The sequence below is a fragment of the Salvelinus alpinus genome, chromosome 39, assembly GCF_045679555.1.
Source record: "Salvelinus alpinus chromosome 39, SLU_Salpinus.1, whole genome shotgun sequence".
Taxonomy (NCBI): Eukaryota; Metazoa; Chordata; class Actinopteri; order Salmoniformes; family Salmonidae; genus Salvelinus; species Salvelinus alpinus.
In genome coordinates, this window is record NC_092124.1 from 102,050 (window position 1) to 117,205 (window position 15,156).

The following is a 15,156-nucleotide window of genomic DNA, read 5'->3' on the forward strand; positions in this document are numbered from 1 at the left end:
TGTGACATTAGACGACGAAGGATGAAGAAAAATCTCAACTTTTTTTGATTCCTACGGCTTTCCCCCCGGTTTTTCACATTTCCCCAAATCTATTAAAGAGTTTTTGACCAAAAACGGATCAAAGATATACTACAGCATCAAACAAGTGCAAGATAGCCTTTCCACTACATGTGATCAACACTGTGTATTCTACCTATGCCAAAGAGCCCGGGGAGTTTCTTTGGAAGATGTTATGTCTCTTTATAATGATGATTTAAGAAGTAATGATAATGTTGTAGTTTGTGTTGTTAGAAAATATCAAAAGTGTTCAAATGTGTCCTTTAAGACCGTGTAATCAAGGCGTATACTCATGTCAAATGTTTCAAGAATGACACAAATGTTAAATTGCTTATTTTTTCAAAAAAATGTTTTTGAATTTAATCATAGTCATTCAAAAGTCTAACCACCCTGAGAGATCGGGATTAGGAAAAGGTCCGAAGACGTTCAGGGGGGTAAAGTAGTTATCATCATCCCTTTCATAGGGGGGAGGGGTTGTTGGGGCATCTTTAGGGGTGCTGTATCTCGTTGAAGGTTTTTGTTTTAAAGCTTGAATCTGTTGATGAAGCTTATAGTTGGGTACACCTGAGAGGGGAATGTTGAGGATTGCCAGGGCCTTAAGAAACTGACGCCACCCGGGAGGTCTTCTGTCATCAGCAACCTTGTGGGCAGCCGTGGTACTTTTAAGCAAATCAAGCATATGTGAACCCTTGACAACAGTGCCCTGAAGGATAAACTCTCCTTTGTCATTCCAAGTAGCGGTACCCTTTGAGTCTTTTATCTTGTTCATAATGTATCTAACATTTTTCCTGTTACGTGCCGGAACATGTGTCAACATGTCATGCATAACTTTATCTTCAACAGGCATTTGATCTTCAGCCGGTAAGATCGCAGGTACAGGCATTACAGGGGCTTGGCTCTCGCTAGGCTCGTCATCTTTTAAAGGGTCCGGTAGGGAAAGCGTTAAATGGTTGGTCTCGCTCTCACCTTGTTTTACCAAGGCCAAATACCTTTGCAAGAGGTTTGTGTATTTTTGGACCTTATCATAGGGGTTCAATCCTTTTCGGTTCAAAATATCCTTCATGGCCGTATCCAAATCATTTTCCGCTGTTTGTCTGATATTTTCAGGACCCTGCATTTGTTTTTTAAGTCTATCCAACTCTTGTTGAGGCACCAAGTACATTTTATTGGCCATCACACTCTGTGTTCAACCCCCACGTCTGGCAGAAATAAGGCTGGTGATGAAGGGCCACGGCTATACACGGCAATCTCACATAGGGATAATATGAGATCTGAAGAACAGTGACCCAAGATGGCCTTCCGTTCTTTAACTGTAGCCCCAACTGGGCTTCTCAAGAGGGGCAGGTTTATTTTTAAACGCAGAGACATAGCGGTTACTTTTTAGGAATGTACGCAGCCGGCCACTCCCATGGGAACAGACCGGTTCGTAGCCTCAGGTGTTCTGGAGTATTTGCTTTTAAATCCACAATTAAATAAGAAAATGGCGCTTTGGTAGCGTCCTCATAGCTCTCCATAAAGTAGCATTTCCTTCCCGGGTACATCTGCTGAGCTAGAGTGTTAATTTGTAGTATGTCTCTAGGGTTTTTGAACAAAACCATGTAATTGGCGTTCAAACTAATGGTACGACTATTTTTACCTTGGTGAAACACATTCTACACCAAGTAAAGCACGGACAGGTTTCTATGATGGGTATATTGGGTAAAAGCTTGTGCAATTTCGGGATGTTCGCTACCTACAAATAGCATATCGTCCAAAACCAGCAGATTGTTTTTATGAGGAGGGAGAAGTTCATCATCAGACAGGGATTTAGGTATTCCTTCAACAAACTTGATTTTTATTTTCTTCAACAATTCATCATACAAAGGTTGATAACACGAATAACACCACACAATATTATCAGGCTTTTGAGATAACACATGTTCAGAATTCTCTAAAATACTTTTTACATGGATGGGCCTGCGATTAACCTTTACCGAACCTCAACCCCGTATCCGGGATCACCCCCCACCCCCCACACACTGATTAGCATAGATAGCATAGCTTCAGAAGTAGATAGTAGCATCTAAATATCATTAAATCACAAGTCCAAGACACCAGATGAAAGATACAGATCTTGTGAATAAAGCCACCATTTCAGATTTTTAAAATGTTTTACAGGGAAGACAAAATATGTAAATCTATTAGCTAAACACGTTAGCAAAATACACCACTATTCTAACTCCATCAGTTTCTTACTCCTTCAGGTGCTATCACCAATTCGGCTCAACTAAGATATTGATATCCACTAACCAAGAAAAAACCTCTTCAGATGACAGTCTGATAACATATTCATGGTATAGGATAGTTTTTGTTAGAAAAAAGTGCATATTTCAGGTAGAAATCACAGTTTACAATTGCACCGACCATCGCAAATCGACTAGAATTACTAGATAGAGCAACGTGTATGACCAATTTACTCATCATAAAACATTTCATAAGAATAGACAAAGCATAGCAATGGAAAGACCCAGATCTTGTGATTCCAGACAATATTTCAGATTTTCTAAGCGTTTTACAGCGAAAACACAATAAATCGATAAGTTAGCATACTACATGTGAAAACGTTACCAGAGCATCGATTCCAGCCAAAGAGCGCTATAACGTAATCACCGCCAAAAGATATTAATTTTTTCACTAACCTTCTCAGAATTCTTCCGATGACACTCCTGTAACATCATTTTACAACATACATATACAGTTTGTTCGAAAAGGTGCATATTTAGCCATACAAAACCGTGGTTACACAATGAAAATACTAGGAAATCAAGCCTCAATATGTCTGACGTCATCTATCAGAGTGATCTAGTTTAATTAAAAGCTAATCATATACTTGACTAAAAAATACAGGGTTGACAGGAATCGAAAGACAAATTAGTTCTTAATGCAACCGCTGATTTACATTTTTAAAATTATCCTTACTTTTCAATACAGGGTTGGCCAAGTGAAGCTATACAAAACAAAATGGCGATGTATGCGTTTAAAATATTTCGACAGAAACACGGTTTATCATATTAAATATTGCTTACTTTGAGCTGATCTTCCATCATATTCTTGGGCAATGTATCCTTTCTATGTTATAAACGTCTTTTGGTCGATAGATGTCCTCTGTCCTTCGAAATGTCCACTAACAACGACCGAGACCGCGAAACGTTCCCAAAGCTAGAAAGTGCACGACAAAGAAATTCCTCAGAATCGCACTAAACGGATATAAATTGCTATAAAACGGTTTAAATTAACTACCTTATGATGTTTCTAAGTCCTATATCGAATTAAATTACAGACGGATACATTTCAAGTTGATAACCGAGCCTGTGAAAATGGCGTCCGGAGGTCCCATCCTGCGTAAGGGCTTGCGTCGAAAGGGGGGCTACTCTCACTCCTTGGTGTTTTATAACCTCTGAGAGCTACCTAGAAGGCCCATTCCACTTCTCATTGGTTACTGACATCCAGGGGAAGGCGGGTGCAGTTCGTGTCGTGCCATAGGATAGACAGAGACCTTAAAAACTGATCTGAAACCAGAGCTTCGCTCTCAGACCTTTCACTGTCTGTCATGGATTTCGCTGTAGAAATTTTTCTGGGTCACCCACAGACATAATTTCAACGTTGTATGAAACTAGAAGGTGTTTTCTATCCAATATAATTAATAATATGCATATTGTACGAGCAAGAATTGAGTACTAGGCAGTTTAATTTGGAGACGACAAAATGCTAATTCGGAACAGCACCCCCTGTAGTCGCAAGAAGTTAAGGCCGAAAATGGTAGTTGCAACCGGGGGTCAAAACCTTCTACAGCAGTCATTATATCTTAAGCTTTAAGACACACTGGGGCTTGTAGCATAAGTCAGTAGCCAAAGGGCAATGTGGTCCCGTCAGGTAAAAGCAGTCTCTTGTCATAGACAACCCTGAATCTTTTAGTAAGTGGGGCATTCCTTAGATGGAAGCCCTTTTTATCCCTAACAATTTTTTGTAGGAACTCAAAATTTCCAAGTCACTATTCCGGTCGTTTATGAACCCCTCTACCAAACGTGTGATTGATTCCAAGTTTACACGCGGGGCATTTTCATAGTTTTGAGTCACGCCTTTGGCTTTCAACACCACGTGATTGTCTTTAGTCCTAAAAGCATAGCTTTTGGGACCACAGGAGGACCATTCTGTGATATGGTCACCATCTTTGAGTTCACTTGTTATTAAACCACCCAGATAGTTGCTAAGTGGGGGGTTCCAATCACCCTGTTTGCTTACATAGACCACAGAGTCTGTGTCGTGGTAAAGAACCCGCCTCTGAAGCTGCTCCATGAGGGTGTACAGTTCAAGTCGGCCATAGGCCATGGTAAATGCTGCAAGAAACACATTTACATTACCCGGGGGTAGAACCCACTCTTGTTACGCCTCCATTGCACCAGGGCAATGTCTTGACTCAAGAATGAAAAATGTGAAATTTCGTATTGGTCCGAAAAAACAAATTCCAAAAATTCTTCGGGGTCTTTAATGATCGACGTTGTTAGCATATTGCATCTTTGCGAAAGCTTCCCCCAAAGCGAGTTTAAGTACAATTTCGACACATTTCTTTTGATTTTGTTGACCTCTATTCTGTCAGGGTCAAGAAGTATGCCTTCTCTGTCGTGATAGTCTTGAATGTACTTGTCTTTGCTTTCTTGATCTGTGACCAATGCAGGATAGCCTGAAGCCATTTGCTTGCATCTCAAGAAAGTCTTGATGTACTCTTTAAAAAGAGTGTCTGATTTCCTGGAAAAGTTCCACACTTCAAAGATTTTGGCCACACGATAACCCATCTCTAGAGCCTTAGAGAATTCAACTGTGACCCATACATCTGTCAGGGCTCTTTCTTGATCTGAGTGATCACAAGGGTTTTCCTGGTTGTTGTTTTCACTGCAGGTGCGACAAAGGGGAAAGAAAAGTTTTCCTTGAGGTCCCTTGTAAGGCAACACTGGTATAAACAAACCCCTAGGAGGGTAGACCCTTTATCGCCCTCCAGGTTCCCTTGGAGAGTTCATCAATGAGCTTGACGCCCTGATAAGTTCCTTTCCTGAGGATGGCTCACCTCTCACAGTTCTGGGTGACTTTAACCTCCCCACGTCTACCTTTGACTCATTCCTCTCTGCCTCCTTCTTTCCACTCCTCTCCTCTTTTGACCTCACCCTCTCACCTTCCCCCCTACTCACAAGGCAGGCAATACGCTTGACCTCATCTTTACTAGATGCTGTTCTTCCACTAATCTCATTGCAACTCCCCTCCAAGTCTCCGACCACTACCTTGTATCCTTTTCCCTCTCGCTCTCATCCAACACTTCCCACACTGCCCCTACTCGGATGGTATCGCGCCGTCCCAACCTTCGCTCTCTCTCCCCCGCTACTCTCTCCTCTTCCATCCTATCATCTCTTCCCTCTGCTCAAACCTTCTCCAACCTATCTCCTGATTCTGCCTCCTCAACCCTCCTCTCCTCCCTTTCTGCATCCTTTGACTCTCTATGTCCCCTATCCTCCAGGCCGGCTCGGTCCTCCCCTCCTGCTCCGTGGCTCGACGACTCATTGCGAGCTCACAGAACAGGGCTCCGGGCAGCCGAGCGGAAATGGAGGAAAACTCGCCTCCCTGCGGACCTGGCATCCTTTCACTCCCTCCTCTCTACATTCTCCTCTTCTGTCTCTGCTGCTAAAGCCAATTTCTACCACTCTAAATTCCAAGCATCTGCCTCTAACCCTAGGAAGCTCTTTGCCACCTTCTCCTCCCTCCTGAATCCTCCTCCCCCTCCTCCCCCTCCTCCCTCTCTGCTGATGACTTCGTCAACCATTTTGAAAAGAAGGTCGACGACATCCGATCCTCGTTTGCTAAGTCAAACGACACCGCTGGTTCTGCTCACACTGCCCTACCCTGTGCTTTGACCTCTTTCTCCCCTCTCTCTCCAGATGAAATCTCGCGTCTTGTGACGGCCGGCCGCCCAACAACCTGCCCGCTTGACCCTATCCCCTCCTCTCTTCTCCAGACCATTTCCGGAGACCTTCTCCCTTACCTCACCTCGCTCATCAACTCATCCTTGACCGCTGGCTACGTCCCTTCCGTCTTCAAGAGAGCGAGAGTTGCACCCCTTCAGAAAAAACCTACACTCGATCCCTCCGATGTCAACAACTACAGACCAGTATCCCTTCTTTCTTTTCTCTCCAAAACTCTTGAACGTGCCGTCCTTGGCCAGCTCTCCTGCTATCTCTCTCAGAATGACCTTCTTGATCCAAATCAGTCAGGTTTCAAGACTAGTCATTCAACTGAGACTGCTCTTCTCTGTGTCACGGAGGCGCTCCGCACTGCTAAAGCTAACTCTCTCTCCTCTGCTCTCATCCTTCTAGACCTATCGGCTGCCTTTGATACTGTGAACCATCAGATCCTCCTCTCCACCCTCTCCGAGCTGGGCATCTCCGGCGCGGCCCACGCTTGGATTGCGTCCTACCTGACAGGTCGCTCCTACCAGGTGGCGTGGCGAGAATCTGTCTCCGCACCACGTGCTCTCACCACTGGTGTCCCCCAGGGCTCTGTTCTAGGCCCTCTCCTATTCTCGCTATACACCAAGTCACTTGGCTCTGTCATATCCTCACATGGTCTCTCCTATCATTGCTATGCAGACGACACACAATTAATCTTCTCCTTTCCCCCCTCTGATAACCAGGTGGTGAATCGCATCTCTGCATGTCTGGCAGACATATCAGTGTGGATGACGGATCACCACCTCAAGCTGAACCTCGGCAAGACGGAGCTGCTCTTCCTCCCGGGGAAGGACTGCCCGTTCCATGATCTCGCCATCACGGTTGACAACTCCATTGTGTCCTCCTCCCAGAGTGCTAAGAACCTTGGCGTGATCCTGGACAACACCCTGTCGTTCTCAACTAACATCAAGGCGGTGACCCGTTCCTGTAGGTTCATGCTCTACAACATTCGCAGAGTACGACCCTGCCTCACGCAGGAAGCGGCGCAGGTCCTAATCCAGGCACTTGTCATCTCCCGTCTGGATTACTGCAACTCGCTGTTGGCTGGGCTCCCTGCCTGTGCCATTAAACCCCTACAACTCATCCAGAACGCCGCAGCCCGTCTGGTGTTCAACTTTCCCAAGTTCTCTCACGTCACCCCGCTCCTCCGCTCTCTCCACTGGCTTCCAGTTGAAGCTCGCATCCGCTACAAGACCATGGTGCTTGCCTACGGAGCTGTGAGGGGAACGGCACCTCCGTACCTTCAGGCTCTGATCAGGCCCTACACCCAAACAAGGGCACTGCGTTCATCCACCTCTGGCCTGCTCGCCTCCCTACCTCTGAGGAAGTACAGTTCCCGCTCAGCCCAGTCAAAACTGTTCGCTGCTCTGGCACCCCAATGGTGGAACAAACTCCCTCACGACGCCAGGTCAGCGGAGTCAATCACCACCTTCCGGAGACACCTGAAACCCCACCTCTTTAAGGAATACCTAGGATAGGATAAAGTAATCCTTCTAACCCCCTCCCCCTTAAAAGAGTTAGATGCACTATTGTAAAGTGGTTGTTCCACTGGATATCATAAGGTGAATGCACCAATTTGTAAGTCGCTCTGGATAAGAGCGTCTGCTAAATGACTTAAATGTAAATGTAAATGTAGACAGTTACTTTGATCAGACCAAAATAGTTTTGGTGTAAATCAAAGTCGCGGTGAATAATTTCAGGATGTCCCATAGGATAGCAGGAGGAACTCATTACATGAGGATAAAGGGATGTAAAATCTACATATCCTATTGTCTCGTCGTTGCGCTACATACCTCAATGTCAAAGCATTGGTACGGCCTCCATACAAGGCCTGTCATGGTTCCAAGGGTTCTGGTGTGTCAAAGCTGGAAAGGAAGTCTCGAACATGAGGATCAGACTTTTTGAGTGCGATCCATTCATGCTCCCACATCACATTCACTTTTAACCCGTAAGTAGCCTGTAAAGATTCCAATTTGTCTTGAAACTCTTGGTACATTTCCCCAAAAGTATTTTGGGTTAGGACACACATGGCCTGGGGCACAAAGCAAGATTTACACCCGTGGAAGAAACAACCGTTGTACTCAAACACTGTCTCAACACCGTCAATCTGTGTGTATCCATCTACATGATAAGTCCCAAATGCCTTCTCACCCCTATTCAAAGCATGTTGAATAAAAATGTCTTTATCCTGGGCCAAGTACTCCAACCATTGAATGGACCCACTAGAGTATGACTTGAATTGGCGTCGGTAGTTGTCAGGTGAGGGGATAGCTATAGGTGCTGTAGGTAGAAAGTGTGTACGATAGGTTTTCATGCATGCCGATGCAATAGTTGTGCAACTCCAGGGGTCAATGCCTGCATCTTTGATTACCTCTTCTCTGAATCTGAGGCATCCTTCACGAAGTACAACCACATCATTGTCACAGTATGATTCCATCTCTTTATGGAAATCAAAGGTGCTATGTCTTACTGTCTCGTATCACGTCATGAATCTCTCTCGCTCTTTGGGAGACATTTTATCACACCCATACATTTCGGGGCTGGGATAAGATCCGAAATAATGTAGATTCTCCTCAGATGTGAAGAAGTGGGGAAACCAACCTTTCACAGAGTTTTCAAAACCCAAGGCCTCTGGCATTTGAGCCAATCTCATGGGTAAGAAGCTTAAACTGTCAATGTATCTCTGGTTGAAGGCGGGGTCTACAAAACACAAGATTTTACTACCTTGAGCTATGACACTGGTTGCAACGCCTTGCTGTATCAAGGGGTTCAGAAGAAGGTAGGAGTCATAGGCTCTAGAATTGTGCGCTATAAACATGAAGTTTCTGTACTGGGGTTTTCTAAAGTGTTTTAGAAAGAGCAGTGCACAATTGGGCCCCTCTGCTGACCACTTTTTACCCTTGAAAATCATGGTAGATACAAAAATAGGCAAATGAACCCCTGATTGCTGATTTGTCTCAAAATCATAGAACACGTATATCTCTGAATGTTCATCTTCAGCCAAGGGCTGAATATAACACTCGTGTGTTATAAACCGGGGGGCAATATAACACTCGTGTGTTATAACACTCGTGTGTTAACACTCACTTCTTGAACCACTTCAGCGTCTCTACTTTTCAAAGGCCCTTTACAGATTGGGCAATGTATGATTCCACACACATGAGGTTTAGGGCTGTCTATTTTAAGGTTGTAATTGCAATGGCATTTTGGACATTTCTTGTTAACCTGTCTAGCCCCCTAGCGGAACCCCCCCCACATTCCACTGAAAAGGCAGCGCGCGAAATTCAAAAAATATTTTTTTGAAATATTTAACTTTCACACATTAAGAAGTCCAATACAGCAAATGAAAGATAAACATCTTGTGAATCCAGCCAACATGTCCGATTTTTTAAATGTTTTACAGCGAAAACACCACGTATATTTATGTTAGCTCACCACCAAATACAAAAAAGCACAGACATTTCTTTCACAGCACAGGTAGCTTGCACAAAACCCCCAAATAGAGATAGAATTAGTCACTAACCAAGAAACAACTTCATCAGATGACAGTCTTATAACATGTTATACAATAAATCTATGTTTTGTTCGAAAAATGTGCATATTTCAGGTATAAATCATAGTTTTACATTGCAGCTACAATCACAAATATCACCAAAGCAGCTAGAACAATTACAGAGACCAACGTGAAATACCTAAATACTCATCATAAAACATTTATGAAAAATACATGGTGTACAGCAAATGAAAGATAAACATCTTGTGAATCCAGCCAATATTTCAGATTTTTTAGTGTTTTACAGCGAAAACACAATATAGCATTATATTAGCTTACCACAATAGTCAAAAACACAACCCATTTATCAGCAGCAAAAGTTAGCGATCGCAAAAAATCAGCAAAAGATATATAATTTTTCACTAACCTTGACAAACTTCAGATGACAGTCCTATACATCAGATGACAGTCCTATAACATCAGGTTATACAATACACTTATGTTTTGTTCGAAAATGTGCATATTTAGAGCTGAAATCCGTGGTTATACATTGTGAAAACGTAGCAACTTTTTCCCAGAATCTCCGGATATATTTCTGACACTCACCTAATCTGACCAAATAACTCATCATAAACTTTACTAAAAAATACATGTTGTACAGCAAATGAAAGATACACTAGTTCTTAATGCAATCGCCGTGTTAGAATTCAAAAAATAACTTTTGTACGACATACAGCTTACGTTATAGCGATACAGCGCCTGCAATGAGGGCGGAAAATAGTACTAAACATTTTCCACAGAAATACGAAATAACATCATAAATGGTTCCTACTTTTGCTGAGCTTCCATCAGAATCTTGTACAAGGGGTCCTTTGTCCAGAACAATCGTTGTTTGGTTTTAGAATGTCCTTTTCTCCTGTCGAATTAGCAACCAAAGCTAGCCAAGTGGCGCGAAGCTGTCCATCTTCACCAAACGCAGAGAACGGAAAAAGCCAAAACTCCCGATAAACTTTCAATAATCTGATAAAACTATATTGAAAAAACATACTTTACGATGATATTATCACATGTATCAAATAAAATCAAAGCCGGAGATATTAGCCGTCTATAACGAAAGCTTTTCAGAAGGCAATCCAGGGTTCCTTCCCGCGCCTTGCTGAACAAAGGAAATAGTGGTCACGTCATTCCAAGAGCTCTTATTCGACCTCAGATCTAGCTAGACACCCCATTTCACCTCTCACTGCCTGTTGACATCTAGTGGAAGGCGTATGAAGTGCATGTATATCCATAGATTTCAAGCAAATGAATAGGAAGGCCCTGGAACAGAGCCTCGATTCCAGATTTTTCACTTCCTGACAGGAAGTTTGCTGCAAAATGAGTTCTGTTTTACTCACAGATATAATTCAAATGGTTTTAGAAACTTGAGAGTGTTTTCTATCCAATAGTAATAATAATATGCATATTGTACGATCTAGAATAGAGTACGAGGCCGTTTAAATTGGGCACGATTTTTACCCAAAGTGAAAACAGCGCCCCCCTATCCCAAAGAAGTTAATGTCACAACTGCTTACAGATTTACAGGCCTTGGGGTGCCATGTTTCAATTTTGTGTTTTTCGTAACAGTAGGCCGAACGACATGTGCGGTGACAATCCGCACAGGGTGTCAGGTTTAAGGGCTACATCGGACAATTTTCAGCCAGACATACTGAACAGTTATAATGGCACGAGTGCCCCCCCCCCCCCTTTCAGGTGTAACCGGTATGGCAGGATGGACACACATATGGTGCGCCTAAAAACGCTGTGATGTTAGTAATAGCATAATAGTGGGCGTTTTGCACATAAAAGTACAGAATCTGAGGATGAGGTTGGGGATTGTTTTGGAATTTCAAGAGAGCTGCATTAGCTCTACTGTGGTACAAAACCACAATCTTGATGTTCAAAAAGTTTTCAAATTTGACTATGTCCGAGAAAGCCACCGCATCCTGTATACCTAGACCCACAGCCGTTTGGAGCTCTCTAGCCTTGTGTAACGCCTCTAGATCCGTACATCCAGGGTTGAGTAAATGTGCTAGGCCTATTGCAAAGCATAGCTTATTACCTGGATTGTGAACATTTATGAGGTATGCCCTTTTATTGCTTATGATTTCTGATTGCATTAGGCTATCTAGTTTCCTTCTCTGACCCCCGCCACCCAGGTGTTGACGTATTATTTGCACTACAAGCTTGAGGGTCCTATCGGCTATGATGGATAAATTTGACTGATCAAGTCGTTCCAGCAGGGCTATAAATTGTTCAAGGTCTGCTTCGCCATTGGGTAAAATAAGAGATACAGTGTTATACAGGCTATCTCCACAAATTTCCAACTGTAAGACATCACGAGGTTCGCCATAATCTCTTACCCTGTCTAACAGTTCGTTCAGAGTATCCAATATCATTACATAAACACTGCATAGTCAAGATTCTGAATCACCCATGTGAAATTGAAAAACTGTCGAATCTCTGTATTGCAGAATTTATTTCGGTACACAACCCGGACACTTCTATCAATACCATCTCCCTCCTGATTTATTAGACAATTTTCCAATCCCTCAAAAACATCGTATTGCGTTTCAGACTCTTCGGACATGGGCGTTAATGGCGGGGTTTGTGGGGGGTCCGGTGTAGAAGATCTTAGGCTCTCATTCATCTGGGTAATTAACGATATGAGGGCTTCAGGAATCTGGGATAACCGGTTTTCATCGGTCGCCCCTGACTCATTCATACGATTAATTATTTCGGTGGTATCTGGGATAACAGGGTTTCATCTATCGGTATTATGTCTGTTACCCCAGCCTCATTCATCTGGTTAATTATAGCTTGGAGTTCGGGCGGTATCTGGGATAACAGGTTTTCAACTGTCTCAATTATGTCTGTTGGCTCAGCCATTTGGATAATTAATGATGTGTGTTCTTGTGGTATTCTGGAAGGATACATGTTACATATATGTTTTTAGCGCCTGTATTTGCGTTTTTTAATCGGCTTGCTGTTTAACAAACGTGGCATTGTTCTATGCCAGAAGGATAGATCCTGACTGTATTGTCGCTCGAGTAAACCCCCCATTCGTTTGTGGAGCAAAACCTTTCGGGATTTTAGAGTCCTGGAAAAGGCTGTGAAAAACCTAGCTTGTTCTATTTCAGGTTCGGTGTTTCCACCAAAGAATTGGAGGAATCAAGAAGGTTGGCCGCCTCCCATAATAACAGGTCGTCTACCTCTGAAATGTCATTTAAAACGGTGAAATCCTCCGGTTTCGATGTTTTATTGTGAATGTCCGGTGAGCCGAAATCCTCTGCGTGCTCTAGGTCTGTGCCTTAATACGCCGGGGAGGAGTCTGAAAGAAAATAATACATACAAAATAGGTTATTAAACATAAAATATGTTAGATAAAAAATGTCAAATACATTTCAGGTATAATACTATATATTAACAATACATAATTAAATTACCTCGGCTTTTTTGACGAGGGCTGTTCTGACGAATCGCGGAAACCGGGGGCTCTTGACTTTTTTCACCAGGAATTCCAGATTCTGCCGGGCATGTCTCGTTGGAGTCTGAAAAAACATTATTTGTCATTGTTTTAATTAACATATTCAATCATCAAAAAATGTATAAATAATAAAATATGTATAACTAATAATATATATATATATAATGGCTTCATACCATGTCCATGGAGCGCCATTTCTTGAAGCAGTAAGGTCCCTGCCCAGTAGCACTTTTTGGTCTGGGGTGATTCTGTGCAATGTACTTGCGCCCGAGTTGTGCGTTGCTTGTTTGGGTCTGGAATATGGAGCGAGCGGGTGGAGGTTCCCGGGGGAGTTGACGGGAAGTTTAAATCCTCGGTTCTCAGTGTGTTTGAAAAAACATTCGTACAGAACGGGAGATTAGCATTAATGTCATCTTCTCCGCCATAGTCGTTCAGAGTACATAATGCCGTTATCCTTCTTGGCGGTATGTCAGCTGTAAACACAAAAATAGCTTTTAATATAGGGTGCACACTTTTTGTTTTTAATGTATAAATATTCTTACGTATTTTATTCTTGGACTTACATACAATAATGTGATGGGGACTGGCTGCATGCGTTTTGCTCCTCTGAACCCCCTTCTAACGAAGGCTGTTCCAGATCATTTATTCCCCTGACCAACTGCGTAAAGGATGTATACCCTACACACATTAGATAATATTAACAGGTATTTATATGAAATATATATACATTTTATATTATAAGAATACGTGCATTTGACACATTACCTAAAAAATCATTGCCCCCGGTTTAAAAAAACATATCACGCTGGTTTAATATTACAATAATATCAATAATATCCATATCATTCCCTGAAAATACCTAGCCTTCAAATCTAATATATAATTTTCACTGAGTTATTTTCACTAACTCACCTTCAGAAAGCTCCATTAGGACGGATTCACGGATGATCTTTTAGCTGTTCTGGGCTGTTGGCCTGGTGTCTGGAGTTGCGCTTTTGGTCGTTCGTACAGAGGGGATAGTATCTGTTTCACTAGCCTCGCTCTGCGGTCTTGGCTCAAAGGAGAGATATTCTGTAACGATCTTACAGAGCGGGGGTGACGTTTTTTCAGGCGACATCCTGTATGCAAAAAAAAATTGCCATATATTGCCTCTGAATGTTTAGAGACACCAAAACCACAGGTGTTTGTCTCGACATATTCTGTCTGCCTGTATTTCCTTTTGATTTCCTACAACATCATGGGTAGCAGCGTGGGGGGTGTCCGATATAAATTTATAGTCCTGGGTGGGGGCCGTTTGTATATGGGCTGATTATAAATAACATATGTATTAAACCGTAGGAGGTTGTCTAGACAAGATATATTCTGCCGGGGTTGTTTGACTTTTTAGCCCCCTACGTCCTTGGGGGTGAGATAAATACGTATTTGAAAGTCATGTGTGTTAATGAATCGAAAGTGCCCATTTTAAGAGACGCACACCCAATTCTAAAACAGCCCCCACACATCTTTTTGGTTTCAAACGCCCCATGCAGAGACACACACCCCCACCCCCTTTTGTTTTGAAACACACACACCTACATTCCCGCACACGCACACCCGCACACGTCTTGTCCGAAATTATTTTTCTCCGAGACATGCATGATGATAGATCTAAAAGACAGAGCCCCTTCGTTAAAGGTGAGATACCTCTTTAAAACCATTTATTTAATTCATAATATTTAGTACAGACCTTTTTAAAACATCTTATAATTAATCAAAAACAATTTTACTATTCATTTATTACAGATAAAGGGGCCGGTTAGCCCTGACCCCCATCCGTCTCCAATTCACCCGAGTCAAGACAGGCTCTCTTACTCGCAAGATATCCCACACACACTCCGTCAAGGCTCTGTAAGTTTTCACTCCAGGGATAGATCAAACGTCTGGCATGTAGATCCTGGGTATGTCTTAAGGATAGACGCGGCCAGCGCCGTAATTGTTCATGATTTTGGAAAAGACTGTCCAGCTTATTCATCAGGGTTATGAATATAGGGTAATCAATCCATTTAAAGCTA

At 42.8% G+C, this 15,156-nt stretch overlaps 1 long non-coding RNA gene across 1 annotated transcript; it reads right to left on the minus strand.

Annotated features, from left to right (window-relative positions):
- Positions 1 to 9,424: 9,424 nt before the first annotated feature.
- LOC139566927 (uncharacterized) lies at positions 9,425 to 13,572 on the minus strand. Its single transcript, XR_011673185.1, has 3 exons — positions 13,282 to 13,572; positions 13,065 to 13,169; positions 9,425 to 12,949 (listed from the first exon to the last, which is right to left on the minus strand). It is a non-coding gene; the product is annotated as an uncharacterized lncRNA (long non-coding RNA).
- Between the last annotated feature and the right edge of the window lie 1,584 nt (positions 13,573 to 15,156).